The sequence below is a fragment of the Zalophus californianus genome, chromosome 4 (assembly GCF_009762305.2).
Source record: "Zalophus californianus isolate mZalCal1 chromosome 4, mZalCal1.pri.v2, whole genome shotgun sequence".
Lineage (NCBI taxonomy): Eukaryota > Metazoa > Chordata > Mammalia > Carnivora > Otariidae > Zalophus > Zalophus californianus.
This window is the reverse complement of record NC_045598.1, coordinates 176,797,771-176,812,190: the sequence shown is the minus strand read 5'-3', so window position 1 is coordinate 176,812,190 and position 14,420 is coordinate 176,797,771. Positions and strand designations below refer to the sequence as shown.

The window sequence follows — 14,420 nt, the reverse complement described above, 5'->3', positions numbered from 1 at the left end:
GAACCCCACTTTGGGCTCCCTGCTCAGCAGGGGGTCTGCTTCTCCCTCTCCCTTTGCCCCTCCCCTTGTTCACGCTCTCTCTCGCTCTCTCTAATAATTAAATAAAATCATTTTTTTTAAAGTGTTCAGAGTCCTTTTTTACCTTTATTCTCTCATGTAGCTATTTCCCATGTGTCATGGTAGCATCATATCATGAGGAAATGGCCTGTGATTTCCCCAGCTTTATCCAGAGAGTAAGCATTGGAACTAAGAATCTGACTCAGGTCCTCTGACTCCAGGTGAGCACCTTCCCACCACCCGAGAGCTGCATCTCAGGCCTCTCATAAGGAAGGAAGGGAAAGGTGTGCCTCATTAAAGCAGCAGTTCACAAAGACCCAGACCTGTTCTGTGTGTTCTGAGCTCTCAGTCTCCAGTGCCCATCAGTTCTTAGTATTTGTGAAACAGGCATCACTTCGCTAGTTTATATTCTGGATCGCATTCTCGGAGTTCAAGCTCAGTGCTGCGAACATTCCTGGTGTTTGCCCCTCCTCTGCCATCCTGGGTGAAATCATTACATATCGTGTGGTTAATTTGTACCTGCCACTGCTCAGCAAGTTTACCCTTTCCATGCAGCCTAGAGGAAGGGAAGAGAAGGGAAATGTGAGTTTCCAGGTAACCAGGGAGTTGGCAATGCAGCCAGAGAACGAAGTGAGTGCACACAAAGAAGACCAGCGTAAGGAAGGATGAATCCTAAGTGACTTCTAGCCTAGTACTTCACAGATGTGGTCCCTGTCGGAGTCACCAGAACTGCTGCTGAGCACCTGAGTCATCTGTAGACTTGGCTCCTGGAGAGCAAGAAGTTTGTTCTATAAACCCTGCCATCCTTTGGCTATTTATCCCACGGGTACTGAGAGGCTTAAATGTAAAGAGCAGTGACTTTTTAAAAGAAATGCTAATTGAGTTTTTCAGGTAGCAAGCCACCATCTCTCCATTCTCCAGCCATTTTTACACTTGATCTTAGCCAAAAGCAGAGAAGCGATCCAGCCATCCTTTAAATCACTCGCTCACCCATCCATCTCTTGCTTTCCATAAATATGTTCCTAGTGCTTATAAAGGTGTGCACTGAACTAAATACAATAGTAATTTTAGCTACACAGGAAAGCTACTGTTCACTGAGTGCTTATAGCACAAGCACCATACTGAGCACTGTGCATGGACTATTACATCGAACGCCCCCAATTCCCATGATATTACCATTCCCACATTCCAGATTAGAAAACTGGGGTATGCCATGTGGGGTTGACTACCTATGAAGTAGCCAAAGTGGGAACAGGTTGAAACTCCACCAGTCCTCTTCCCAAGGAAACTGACTATGCAAGGTGGAGGCCTCCTGGAATCTTCCCAAAAGTAGAATCTAAGTGTACCTCCACCAAAGAGCCAGTGTTTGGACTCCTGTGACATAGACATTTTCGGTCAGAATAACAGCAGTAGGGAGCCTGGGTGGCTCAGTAGGTTAAGCGTCTGCATTCCACTCAAGTCATGATATCAGGGTTGTGGGGTCAATCACCGCATCAGGCTCCATGCTCAGTGGGGAGTCTGCTTGTCCCTCTCCCTCTGCCCCTCCACCTGCTCATGCTCTCTCTCTCTCTCAAATAAAGTCTTTTTAAAAAATGAATAATAGCAATAATCAAGAGAAAAGGGAGATAAAAAACACAACTGTGAGCAACCATTTAAAGAAACACTGCTTTTTGTCTCTTCCCTTCCCATTCCTAAGACTAAAGAAGCAATAATAGGGCAGAGGAATGGACATACAGAAGGACAATGAATCTCATCAGCCCTCTTGTTCCTGCCAGTGGGGCCACAGACTCACCTGTGCTTGGGAAGCTGGGGCAAAATAAGAGACAAGCGTTTTTAGAATGAAGAGAACTATATCTTAGTCCTTGAAATTGACCAAGGTGTTACAAAATCTGACTAGGATGTCATTAAGTGGGTGACTATATAATTTATTGCAGATTACAGGGCACTAATGAGAGCCAAAGGGGACACTATTTATAATTGCTTAAGAACAAAAAGTGTAAAGCAGAATAATCCCAAGCAGACCAGGACATATGTCACTGTGTGCATAAGGAAAGGGGCTTCTGTAGAGCAAATGTTAACAGATTTTGGAAAAATAATAGTGCTTCAGGTTTATATTTGAAAATGAATTATGAAGCCAATTAATGTCCACTTAAAAAAGTGCTTTGCATGGAAGCTACTTTGATGGGTTTCTGTCACAGCTGAAAGCCCCTCACTAAATAATACGTAACTGTAAAAATAATCAGTCTGGGTGTAAGTACTAAGACAGCGATAAGCACTGGGTACTGGGGTAGCATGAGTGAGAAGCCCCTAACCCAGCCTAGGTGGTCAAGGAAGAATTTCCAGGGCAAGAAACTCTGCGTTGCACCTTATATTACAAGCAGAAAACGAACACATGCATGAGAAGGATGGGCAGAATGGAGAGGCGAAGGCAAAAGGAAGAAGCATGCAAAAATAAAGAAATGCAAGGATACTAAAGGGCTAAAGCAGGTACAGGCAAACTGCAATCCACAGGCCAACTCTGGCTCTCAGCCTGTTTTTGTCCATAAAGTTTTATTGGCACATAACCAGAGACATTATTTTACATATTGTCCATGGCTGCTTCCATGCTACAGTGGCAGAGCTGACCAGTTGTAACAGAGACAGCCTGAGGACAGATTCAGATGAATAATTATTTAGATTAATAAGAATACCTTAGTTTTATTGGAATAAGGCCGTCTCAATTACATATATATGTACTTTTACAAAATAAATGTGTTAAATATTAATTCTATATATTTTATAAATATGTATATTCAAATATTTTAATCTTCAAAACACATCTGTGAAATATGTGTATGCACATGCATGCCCAACTGACTGAGCCACCCAGGCACCCAGATTGAGATTTAAACCCTATTTTAGACCGAAACTAGCAGGCAGAGTGACTTTGCGAAGTTACTTAAGCTATCTGAGCCCATAAACTGAGGATAATAATGCCTCTTTCACAGGGTTTTTAGATGGACTAAATGAAGTATTACTGTGATAAGAGTAGCTACCTTTTGGGGGAATCAGTACCAGGCACTGGGCTAAATACTTAATGTGCCTGACTTCATTTCATTGTCTGAATCTGACATGATCGGTTTAATAATACACCCCTGTAAGGACTAAGCAAATTGAACGAATGTGCGTAAACTGTATAGGGCACCATTAGCAAACACCCTCTGGGAAAGCAACACAGAGTGGCTGGTCTTAGAAGAGAAGAGGCTGCGTGAGAAGCACTGCCCAGGATGAACTGCAGAAGGAGGAAAAGGAAGCAGCAGAGGGACAAATAGAATACAGCTTCCACACTCCTGCAGGAGAAGCTGCCCTGCCCTGCCCTGCCCTGCCCTGCAGGAGTCAGGGTGCAATCAATTGCTTGACAGATTGCACCTTTTAAACAATGTTCCTGTTTGTTTCTACTACTGCAATAAATCAGGCTATAGACCAGTTAAAAAAAAATGTATTTCCTGCAAGAAAAAAAAAATCCTATTTACTTACAGGGCAAGAGTAACACCACCATGGTTTAAATATACATTTATAATGGCAAAGGTGGAAAATCAACTGGTGGTTGTCACAAGAGAGGTCAGACCTCGAGCACGGGGCCATATCAGTAATCACCAGTATGTGACTTTTCCTGGCCCCTGCAATACGTGGTTATTTGGCAGGGCTACACCTCAAAAATGAACCCCAACAGAAATGCTGGTAGAAATGGAAAAGCTACATTGGCTTCGTTCCTGGTCCTTGAACCCCGGGCACACAATTTTGGCACTTGCTGTTTCTCACCTGGAACGGTTTCCCCCAGAAAGCCACCTGGCCCACTCCCTCACCTCACTCTGCTCCATGATCACATGGCGAGACCGAGACGCTTCCATCCCCGTGTCTGAAACAACACCTCCCCACCCACACTCACTCTGTCCCCAGTCCTGCTGTATTTGCTCTTCACAGCTTTTATCGGCAGCTGACACTTTGAATGTCCCTTCATTCCTTTATTACTGTAATTTTATTTATCTATGCAGCTATGGATTCTTTTATGTATTCATGTATTTACCATTGTATGTGTCTGGGCATTGCCGGTCTCTCCACATGAGAATGGAAACTGCACAAGAACAGGTACTTTCTTTTCACTAAAGCACCTCACACATCTACAACAGAGCTAGGCATTATAGGAAAGCGGAAGAAATATTTTTATAAACAAAAATTTATCCTTACATTTGCTTGGAGTTTTGTTCTATTTGTTGATTTGATTTTGAATGAGAGTTACAAGCAAACTACAAAACTGATTAGATTTGTGCTGTCTGCCCCTTCTCTCAGGTCCCTTGGCTTGGGCTGTCTAAATGTTACACTGAATGAAGAAGCGAAGCCAAAACACATAACACACACTTATAACAGTGTGTGTTTTTTATCTGAAGTTTTATACAGTAATTTTCAACTGATTGTCTTATCGTGGTCTCAACCTATATATACTATGAGGACTGAGTTGGTATCCTTGTTCCCATTTGAAAGATAAAGAAGCTATGGTTCAGAGAAGTTGAACAAGGTCAACACAGCAATTTAGTCACTGGGGGAACAGGTAGTTGAGGTCAGAACTCAGAAATCTGGATCTAGTGTGTTTTTTCATTAGGCACAAAACAGGAACCTGATTATATGCACGTCACAACCACTGGCCACAACACCCCTCTGACCACATAAGACATTATCATCCACCATCAACCTAAGGCACAGCTACCCCTGGGCCAGGGCGTGGCTCCAGAGTCCTCTTCAACATAGCATTCCAGCCAGCCTCCATTGAGCAATGGGTAGGTTTTTTTTTTTCTTTTTTTAATTTTTCCTTAGTTAACATACAGTGCAAGATTGGTTTCAGGTGTAAAATTTAGTGATGCATCACTTAGAATACCCAGGGCTCATCACAACAAGTGCCCCCTTTAATACCCAACACCTATCTAGCCCATCCCCCACCCACCTCCCTCCATCAACCCTCAGTTTGTTCTCTATCATTAAGAGTCCCTTATGACTTGTTTCCCTCTCTCCTTCTTCTCCTTTCCCCTATATTATACACCTATTGTCTTTCTTAAATTCCACATATGAGTGAGATCATACGGTATTGTCTTTTTCTAATTTATTTCACTTAGCGTAACACACTCTAGCTCCACCCACGTCATTGCAAATGGCAAGATTTCATTCTCTTTGATGGCTCAGTAATAGTCCATTGTGTGTGCATGTGTGTATAGATACCACCACTTCTTTATCCATTCATCAGTTGATGGACGCTTAGCTATTGTTTGTCCATAGTTTGGCTATTGTTGATAATGCTGCTATAAACATTGGGGAGCATGTACCCCTTCAAATCTGTATTTTTGCATCCTTTGGGTAAATACCTAGCAGTGCAATTGCTGGATCGTAGGGTAGTTCTGCAATGGGTGTTAAGAGGTATGAATGTGCCTGCTTGCCCCCTATCCTATCAACTCCTTTGCCCTCTTCCTCCCCCCATCTACAAGATGGAGACAACGCATGACTTAGGTTCTAGAAAGGGTCTTTTTTAAAAATTTTTTATTGTTATGTTAATCACCATACATTACATCATTAGTTTTTTTTGTAGTGTTCCATGATTCATTGTTTGTGCATAACACCCAGTGCTCCACGCAGGATGTGCCCTCTTTAATACCTATCACCAGGCTAACCCATCCCCCCACCCCCCCCTCCCCTCTAGAACCCTCAGTTTGTTTTTCAGAGTCCATCGTCTCTCATGGTTTGTCTCCCCCTCCGACTTACTCCCCTTCATTCTTCCCCTCCTGCTATCTTCTTCTTATTATTTTTCTTAACATATATTGCATTATTTGTTTCAGAAGTACAGATCTGTGATTCAACAGTCTTGTACAATTCACAGCGCTCACCATAGCACATACCCTCCCCAATGTCTATCACCCAGCCACCCCATCCCTCCCACCCCCCACCACTCCAGCAACCCTCAGTTTGTTTCCTGAGATTAAGAATGCCTCATATCAGTGAGGTCATATGATACATGTCTTTCTCTGATTGACTTACTTTACTCAGCATAACACCCTCAGCACCATTTCACAATATGTACAAGTATATTACTGTTATTTTGATATATTGCACTGGAATGAACTGTGCGTTTTATACACATACACACATATACACATAGTCATAAAATAGTGTTATAAATTATGTGTAAGGACAGGAGTAGATGCCTTAAAATATTTATTTCATTGCCATTGCAGATACATCTCATATTTACACTTTAGAGAAACTAGAGTGAATCTAATCTTTTGGTACTAGATGATTACATGTTTCAAATGGTCCTAAATCTTACATGCCCGCAGTATCAGATTAAAGAAACTGGACTTGATAAGGCATGTGTGTTTATTTATGTTTTGCACAGACCGAGACTGTAGTACAAACAGTCTTCCTTTTAAGGAGCATTCCCAAAGAATCTGGTTTATACCTGAGCAATAATTGTGATGCATAATTATTTTGCAAATAGGCAGGAAAGGTAAAATTTCTTTATACCTGATTTCTTAGTAACCACCTGGGGTTCTAATTAAAATTCACTCTTGGTATGTGGAATAGCATCAGATAATGTTATCCTTACCTCATTATGTAATAATTACATCTGTGGCTTTTGGTTTTGTTTTTAATTAACTTTCACAGTTCTCTACAAATGACACAGGGCAACTGACACAATTCATTTTTTTAATGATGGAAAAAAGCTTAAAAGACAAAGGAAGTATGAAAGGCAATTAGGATGCCATGAACAAAATGTCAAAAATTCAAGATAAACTGGATTTTATTTCCATCATCCTTTCCTCTTCGCGTTCAGTTCCTATGACAAGGCCGTGCCCACCATGAAGGGGACTTCACTGATAGTTCCTAAAGGCAGAAGGCTGTGATAAGTGGTGGCTCCCTCCACTGATGCAATTGCGTGGTATTGGCTTCATGGCATTTTGTCCAGCTTTATCCATTCTCCATCAGTGCTTTGCACCATACTTGCCATGGAACTTTGGGAAGCTTGGAGAAGTGGGGCCTGGTGGTAGGTAGTGTCAGAGAAGAACCAGAAGAACCAGGTGTTCAACCCAGGACCTGGTTTCAGATTTAAGGGCAGGGGGCAGCAGGAGCAAGGAAGGTGGAGGGATGCCACCATGTCCAACCTCATCTCATCCCTTGGGCTGGGTATGTGCAAGAGAAAGACTTAGAGTCACTTACTACAGGTTTAACTAAAATGCAAAGTCATTTTATATTAAAAAGCTGGAGAGGCCTGATGAGACCCCGTGACATCTGGGCTACAGCAATTTTATATTCAAAAAAAAAAAAAAAAATGCAGCAGGCATATGTTGAGAACATGAGGCTCTGTGCCAGGGGATTATTCTTGAGTTGAACATAATAATGCTTTAGTTGTAGATAATAACTATCCTGTTCCCTAACTAATTTGCTAATTCAGTATTCTCTCCCATACTGGAGACCTATCACTAGTCTAAGAACCTTCAATGGTCCTCCACTACCTACAAGATCAATTCTAAATGCCTAGGCTGGTATCAGAGGCTTCCAGGTAAGACCACAAACTATATGTTTTGCCTTAGCATCTAATATTTCTCTTAAAGAACATTCTACCCTAGTCTGGTTCTAAAATAATGTCCCACACAGGTAAACTTCTGTCATTTTCTCTCTCTCTCTCCCTTTTGTCTTCCACATCCCTCCCCACACAAACAAGGATTTTTTACTCTCATTTACCCTATGTAAGCCTGACAGATCCCTGTCTTCCCACTTCAAGCCCCATGTGTCACTATGGAGTAAACAAGGACTCTGTCACTTAGTACAAGAAAAACCTACTAGGAGAAACAGAGGGTTGTCTGAGTGTTGCAACAAGTCATAAACCACTGTTCTAGTCTCCAATCTGTATTAGCCCTCCTGCCTTCAGGTCTAGCAAACATAGAGACCCATATGCTGTAAGCAGTCTCGTCCACCACGATGGTCCAGTTAAGCCTTCTGAGAGAGTAGCACAGCAAAAGTTTCTAAGCACTGACCAAGTGAAGCACTTTGCTGGCACTTTATGTGGATTGTCCTGCAGTGGCCCTCACAGCACCCTGTGAGGTTGGGACTAGGTGTATCCTCAAGGAGAGAGGGAAGTCAGGCTCGGTGAGGTTGACTTGTCTGAGGTCACACGGCTACAATGGCAGGAGAAAGAACCCAGCAGGGCAGGCATATCGCTTCACATCCCTCAAAACTACTGAAAGGGGACCCCTCCTCCAGCCTTTGCAGACCACTCCAGCAAAGGGACAACTCTGACAGAGTCTCCCAGAACCTTGCATGGCTCCATCTCTGCAGAACTCACGGATTCAGAGAAAACGAGGAAGCTTCTTTATTCTCAGGGCAGGCTGAACTGGATGGCCTTATATCAAAATTCCTGGAAGAATAATGACCAACAGTTCATTCTATTCAGAGTGCTGTTGTTTTCCCAACGTCCTGTCTTCCCAGGGCAGTGAAGGCCACAAAGATACCCTCAAGCAAGATGCCCATGCAGGCCTCACACATCAATCACACTGAATGGTCATTATCTTCCCCATTTGCAAAGCTCTCTGCCACTTAGAAGCACAAAGCATTCCTCACAAAGTCTGTTGTGAGCTGGGGGAGCACAATGGCAGAAGGACTATCAATGTCCCCAATTTACAGGAAAGGAAACAAAGGCTCTAAATGACAGAAAGCATTCATCAATTTGTAAGTAAAAAGAAATGGTATGGACATTGTTCAATTTCTTGATCAGATTAGTAGTTATACAATATTCATTTTGTCATGACTCTTTGAGCTGTATTGTTTTGCACATGCATTACCCTTCCAAAAGAGGTTGAAGATGGATAAAAAGGACATGAATTATTTAATTCCAAGACCCAGCAGTAGACCCAAATGGATGTGTGATTCTCTCTCTCTCTCTCTCTCTCTCTCTTTCTCACATATACCATACACACATCACATGGCATTCTTTGTCATCCTGTGTCATGGCTGTGTAGTATTCCATTTTATAGATATATTTATATATATATATATAGTATATTTAACACTGTCTTCCTAATTCAGGTTGTTGCTAATCTCTGATATTACATTACATACTGAAATAACCATCTATGTACATACATCTTTGCTCATATGTGCATGTGTATCAGTAAGACAGACTATTTAAAATCTCTTTAACATATTAGTCCCTGACCAAGCATTTTTATTAAAGTTTTGATAATTATTGCCAAATCACCATCCAAAATTTTGCACGAGTCTTCGATAAAAACACTTTTTCACACCTCACCAATATGATGATTATCAAACTGATATTTGTGAATCCAACCTGAACAAACTTCGTATTGGTGTTGTAATGTTCATTGCTTTAATAATAAGTGATGCTGAGCATTTTTTTCATTTGCTCATAAGCCAACTTTACTTCATCAATCACCCTGTGTATGTTTTTCCCTGTTCATGTTCCTATTGGCCAAATGGTCTCTTATTGCTTTGTAATAGCTCTTTACCTATTGAGGAAATCAGTCCTTCATTTGTCATTTGTTATGCTTTTGTTCCTGAGCAGAGATACTCCATTTTATATAGAAGAGATATTCCATTTTTTGTTAGTCTTTTCTCTTACACCTTTTCTCTGACACCTTTTGGGGGTTTTGTCTTGTTTAGAAGGGCCTTCTCCATGCCAAAATTACTTGCGCTATTTTCTCTAACGCAGCATTCTTGAGGGGATTTGCCTAATAAGGTTTTGCTCTTTTCTGGGCAACAGAATGTTAACAACAATATTCAGGTAGATTCCATCCATGTTGAGTTTCATACATCAAGGATTCTTAAAATGAAACTTTAAACATGACCAAAAGAAATACTTGGATGGGACTAAAGCCGCTGTATAGTGTGGCGAATAGAGTTTACTGGACAGTTAAGTTTTAAGATGTACAACAGACCATTTGGTGGGTTTCTGCTACTCACCCACAATTCCTCATCATGGGGGAAATGATGAAAACATTTAGTCCGATATAATCTAAGCTCTCATGTAATTCTTCTTTTCTCTGCCTTTACTAAGTTCTTTTCATTTAATGCTGGGCTTGATCTTCATGTATCAGAGATCTTGACCTTTGGGGATCCTCCACTTTCACTTGTGCAAAAGGATCACGGTTGACTCAACATAGAGAGGTTTTACCTGTAACATTGCGAGGAAGTTTGTTACCTTCAGCAGAGTCTGCAACATCTGTACTGCTAGTAACATATCCTCTCAAGATACTCCAATCCGCTGTAGTTCCTTCACCACCTTGCTCTCGGCTGTCACTGGTATGCGGAAAAGAAAGGGAACGCGCTCTAACATTCATGAGCCCAGCCACCGTTGTGAGGTCCTGCACATAAATGACTTCCTCGCTTACTGCTACTTAATTTACTTATAAAATTTACTTATAGAAGAGGAAAGAGAAGGTCCCAGAAGTGGAATAAGATGCCCAACATGACACTAGCCAGACAGAGATACAGACAGAATTTAAAACCAGGTCAGACTGGGGGCGCCTGGGTGGCTCAGTTGGTTAAGTGTCTGCCTTCGGCTCAGGTCATGATCTCAGGGTCCTGGGATCAAGACCCTGTGTGGGGCTCTGAGCTCAGCAGGGAGTCTGCTTCTCCCTCTCCCCTTGCCCCTCCCCCAGCTTGTGCCCTTCCTCTCTCTCTCGCATATAAATAAATAAAATCTCTCCAAAAAAAGTATTAAATCTAGGTCAGCCTGCTAAGACGGAACTCTTATGCATCAGACAATATATCCATATCCATGGAAGGCATTAAAATGTACAACAGGACCTCAAAGGAGAAGCCGAAAAAACTTTGTCTGGAGGTCCACAAAAAGGAGCCCCCTGGGAGGGGTCTCAGTCATTCCAGGTGCGCCCCCCCCACCAAGGTTTAGCACAGCAATAGCTCTTTACAAGAACCCCCCCACCCCCGTTGCTGGGAACAACCGGGGTGCCAGGGGGCTTCCCTTTCTCCTGCTGGCTTGTCCTCTGATGGTTGCAGATGGCAGTGTGGCTGGCTGACTTTTCGTCTAGACAAATCCACTCCCCACAGCTCCCGTAATTCCTCAGATGCTGCCGGGCCACCTCCACCTCTTCATTTCCCTCCTCGCTACTCCGTATTCCCCACGCTGCGCCCGTCCTGTGCAAACGGACACATCAAAGCCATATGGAGTCATTCTTTCTGGGCGCCTGTGTCCTTTCTCTCTCCTCCTCTTCCTGGAACATTAATATTAATAGCTTGTTTCTTCGCAGTTGCTCTCTTCTCCAACCTCAAGGGACCGGAACCTTTTCTTGGTCTTTGTGCCAGACGGAGGCCTTGTCTGAAGGTGTAGGGAGGCTCACTGGGGGAACACAGGCAGGGATGAGGTCTCTGATGTAATCCTGGGCCGCGCAGGGCAAGCATGTGATGCGGCTCCCCTGCCAGCCCAGTCAAACCAAACAGTCTTTGTAATATGTGTTCTTTTGGAGGAGGAGGAGGAGAGAGAGAGATGCAAACGATCTAACAAAAGCCCAATGAAATCATCCCTAATTAATAATCACTGGTTCTGAAGCCAAGTTCTGCATTAATTTTGCAAGCCCCATCTCCGGCAAGATCCCACTTCTCTCATGTTAATGTCGGTATCCCCATTTTATAGATTAGGAGGCTCGGGCTCAGAGAAAGTCAGCCACCAGCTCAATGTCACACAGCTTTGTAAGTTCGAACATGGCAATTCAAATCCCCTAACTAACTCCGAAACCCACATTGTAAACCTTCGCCATCAACTATTTCCTGCCTTGTAACCTCTGTTCAGACTGAATTCCTAGAAAATGGACACAGGAAGAAAGACTTCTTTTGTGTTCAGTCAGAAGAGCCTGCCAGCTTCGGAGCATGAGACCTGGCACAGCAGGACCCAGCCTTTGTGTGTCTGCCTTCTCCTAGTTTAGGACCACTGCCGTCAGGCTTGGCACCACTTCCGAGGTTCCCAGAATTTCTGGCAGGAGACAACCAGTGAGGCCAGAGGCCGATGGCCAGATCGGCACTTGGCAGCCCTCGGAGAAGGCCCGATTCCTGCCCTGGGCTTCCCCACCATGGGCCAGAGTGCAGCTACATGTTGGGAATACCAAGGGGAGATGCGCAAGACTCACCGGGTGAATTCCCAAATGTCAGTGGTCCCGTTGGAGCTGGGAGAGGTGATGGTGCTCAAGTTCGGGGAGATAACAAGATGTGGCCCCCTGGTTGCAAAGACAGCACCCCTATGTTGCTTTGTTTGGTTTGGGTTTTCATTTTTCATGCATTCCCTGGATACTGAAAATCTGAAATGGCCATAACATCCAGAAACTTGATCATGGCTTTACAAGGCTTTGCGCGATATGGCTTTGGAGGGCTTTTTTCAGCCTGACCATGAATAACTCTCTGACTTTCTCTTACCTCTGATCATGGCGGCCTCCTCTTGGTTCCTCAGATGCCTGATTCCTCCCTGATGGAGGGTTTTCCAGCCTCAGAGCTGCTGCCTCTGCCATTTACCTGCTTATCCCCACTTATCCCTTACGGTTCACTGTTCCTGCCATGTCAAGTGAGGTGAGTTCATCAGACAGGGCAGCCACTGGAGAACTCATTTATCCTATGTGCTAGGTTAGCAAGCAGCATATATCCCCGTAAAGGGCCAGATAGTAAATATTTTCAGCCCTGTGGGCCATACATTTTCTGTCACATCTCTTCAGTCCTATGGTCGTAGCATGAAAGCCGTCAGAGATAATATCTAAGTGAACGGGTGTGACTGTGTCCAACACAACCTTATTTACAAAAACAGATGGTGGGCTGGATGTGACTTGTGGGCCATAGTTTGCTGACCTTGGCCCTAGGACGTCATTAAAACCCAGAACTGCTGAAGCAGTGAACTCAGGTTTCTGCAATAAACTAACAGAACTGGCAACATGTAAATTGGTCCTGATTCCAGAAACGTAAATCACACCCTTGAGTGTAAATTGAAGCAAATATTTCTTGCTGGGCTGAGCCCGTCTGTGATGTGTATTTTTTTTTTTAAGAGATGCCTATTATCGGCAGTCAGCTGAGATTCAGAATCCCAATAATCCACATGGGGAAATGAGAGCTAATTATTTATTTTAATATCCATATTTTGGATCCTTTAACATGCCTCGCAAGATGCTGTCTGGCTCGGGAAATTGCAAAAGAAAACATAAATGAGAACAAGAACTGCAGAAACATATAGACATTTTGCCAGCAATGTTCAGAATATCAGTTCTGCTTTCGTCAGTGAAGTGAATTCACGGGAAGAACTATTCTGGTATATAATTTTGATCAATTCAAATAAGTGTCTCAGAAGTCTGGCTGCATGTGGGACGCACACTCGGTGGCTGTGGTCTCTGTACCACCCACCTACCCCAGCCCAGCCAAATGACAGGCGATACTACTAGCAGTGTTTTTTGTTTTTTTTTTTGTTTTTTTTGAATAAAAAGACTTCCTACCAGCTGCCAGTATCTGGTGAAGCCCAGCAAGAGCCAGCTGGAGGAAGTTTATTTATTCCTCAACCATTTATTGAACACCTATTATGGGTCAGGGGACACAAGTGAGTGAAATATAGACTCTACCTTCAAGGAGCTCCTTGATCAGGTAAGTGAGTAATATTTATCCGTGGATTGCAATTCAAAGGAATGAGAATGACACGCAGCACTAAATGCGCCCACAGAGGACCACCACAGTCACTTGTACGGTTTGGCCCTTAGCCACACACCTCCTGCAGTCGACTTGCCTCCAGAGTATTGATTGAGCTGTCTGGATACAGGTTGAGGTCAGGTTGGCACAGCAGAAGGCATCGAGGGTAGAAGTGATTGTGTTGCTAGAGACCAGGGGTGACCAGAGGAAAAGAAGGACGTTTAGGCTTTGCATGAGTTCAGGCTCCCCACGAGACTTCCACAAATGCCCATGACATCTGTTAGCTGAGAATTGACAACTCTGCCAGCCCTGGAGTAATGGAGAGGGTGACAGAGCGAGTAACAGAATGCATTTCTTTAATGCTTGCCTCTTCTCTCCCATCCCTGCTTTATAGCCCCAAATAGCTCACTCGGTAATTGTAAGGAGTCCCTGGCAACATCCTATGGGGCCACATGGCCATGCAGTCCCAATGCGTGCAGCAAGAAATAAAAGAGGAAGGCCATTAGGTTAGGTGGGATGCTTAGACGCACTCTACAGACTTCCCTGCTGTAGCACAGGGAGAAATCACATGCCCAGAACCCACATACGAAGACTACGTCACTACCTTAAAGGCAGGTAGCGGGAAGGTGTATATATTCCTCTGACCTAGTGGATCT

General features: G+C 43.5%; 1 long non-coding RNA gene across 1 annotated transcript; it reads right to left on the bottom strand.

The window, feature by feature from the left end:
• Positions 1-6,767: 6,767 nt before the first annotated feature.
• LOC113932095 lies at positions 6,768-11,489 on the bottom strand. Its single transcript, XR_003522956.2, has 2 exons — positions 10,057-11,489; positions 6,768-8,494 (listed from the first exon to the last, which is right to left on the bottom strand). It is a non-coding gene; the product is annotated as an uncharacterized LOC113932095 (long non-coding RNA).
• Between the last annotated feature and the right edge of the window lie 2,931 nt (positions 11,490-14,420).